The following is a 1,845-nucleotide window of genomic DNA, read 5'->3' on the forward strand; positions in this document are numbered from 1 at the left end:
GTGGCATACTTATTGCCATGGTCTAATGTTTAATGACTTACATCCCATCTGCATCTTCAAATCCACATGCATTACAAAAATTCCAAGAAACCTCATCATAAAGACTCTATTACTGCATGGTTCCCACTATAAAACAGAACAGCACTTTGTAGTATTATAGCAGTTTTCATGCAAGAATAGAAATACTCTTATGATTCCTTTGTTTTCTTCCAGATACCCATAGAGGAAGGTCAATGATATATTCATCTTATTGAAACTCTTGTCCAGGAAAACATAAAACCAACAGAAAAGAGTGCTACAGTGAGCAAATTGAGGTGAGGCACTATTTTCTCAAGTTATTAAAACTTTTCCAAAAATTTTGATTGATTGAAAATGTAAAGTTCTAATTCCATCTTAACATTATTATCAGTGAATTATTTCTTATCCCCACCATTCTATCTTCAGCCAAAAGACACTCCTCACCCCAACTATTCTACTTGACCCTACATAGTCACTGAAAATATAAAATATAGAAACCTGGATGCTTCTCTTGTAGGACTGGGAGTATCCTCAGCTTACCCAAAGCTTGAGTGTCTTGGGGCAACTTGAAAGGCATCAGATAGCCTAAATGCCTGGGCCACAAATGGGTCCCCAAATGAGAGTAAGGACAAGATGTTACTCTAACCAAATACCCTGATAAGTGTTTGTCCTTAACATATGGAGCATTTTTTAAAAGAAAACAAGAGGAGAGAAGAGAAGAGGAGAGGGAGTGCTCTCTTCGGCAGCACATATAATAAAATTTGAACAATACAGAGAAGATTAGCATGGCCCCTGTGCAAGGATGACACGCAAATTTGTGAAGTGTTCCATAGGTGGGGGGTGGTATGATGAATTGGGCGATTGGGATTGACATGTATACACTGCTGTGGATAAAATGGATGACTAATAAGAACCTGCTGTATAAAAAAATAAATAAAATTAAATTAAAGAGGAAAAAAAAAGAGGAGAGGAAAGTGGAGGGGAGCCATGAGAAAAGAAGGGAAGAGAGGAGAGGAGAGAATAGGAGAGATAAAGTTATAAAGTGAACCGCTGTCCCGATATGGACACATTTTTAGCAGCCATCCAGCAGAAAGGACATATTTTGGTCATTGCTAATCCTTAAAAATATCAGGCTCAGCTCCTCTGTGACTTAGAGCAAAGTTTGTATGCCTAGAAACTAATCCTTTTCCACTTTAACTTCTTTTGTGAGCTTACCAAGCAATTATTCCATTATTTACCCAGCAAAATAATTCTATAGCCCACCAAGAAGAGACTAAGAAGGAAACAAATAATGTGTGTGTGTAAAGAAACTACATGTAAAATATACATCCTATCCTTTTTTAAATTTTCTGGGTAAAATTTATGAACAGCTGGTATCTCTGAGGATAAACCATTTTGTGTTTGTAATATAAATATTCATTGATCTGGATGGGTATTTTCGGTGACCATATTAATAAAATACAAAATGTTTAAATCCTTGAGTTACTTTTTTTTTTTTTCTTCAGAAAACAAACCCATATATCTCTACATCATTCTTACTGCCATTTCTTCTACCTGCTACAAAATGGTCAGGAAAGGGCACCCAGCCCAATCTCAAGAACGATGTTAAAAATGAGGGGGGGTGGGGTGAAATACAGTGTAGGATCTCAAGGTCTGAGGCCAGGGATTCACTGGGCATTAGGACAAAGCATTGTATTTCCAATGGCCTCAATTTCTTCCTCTCAAAATGATAACTAAAACCCATATATGATTTATTTCATTTGAAGCAAGAATAAACTTAATAAATTGTGGGAGAATATTTGGGGGGGTGGGGGACACAGATAGAAT

At 36.7% G+C, this 1,845-nt stretch overlaps 1 non-coding gene across 1 annotated transcript; it reads left to right on the top strand.

Moving 5' to 3' along the window:
• The first annotated feature begins 748 nt into the window (after window positions 1-748).
• LOC112390531 (U6 spliceosomal RNA) lies at window positions 749-855 on the top strand. Its single transcript, XR_003001291.1, has one exon. It is a non-coding gene; the product is annotated as a U6 spliceosomal RNA (small nuclear RNA).
• The last annotated feature ends 990 nt before the right edge of the window (window positions 856-1,845 follow it).

The sequence above is a fragment of the Neophocaena asiaeorientalis genome, unplaced genomic scaffold, assembly GCF_003031525.2.
Source record: "Neophocaena asiaeorientalis asiaeorientalis breed wild unplaced genomic scaffold, Neophocaena_asiaeorientalis_V1.1 scaffold603, whole genome shotgun sequence".
NCBI classification, from domain to species: Eukaryota; Metazoa; Chordata; class Mammalia; order Artiodactyla; family Phocoenidae; genus Neophocaena; species Neophocaena asiaeorientalis.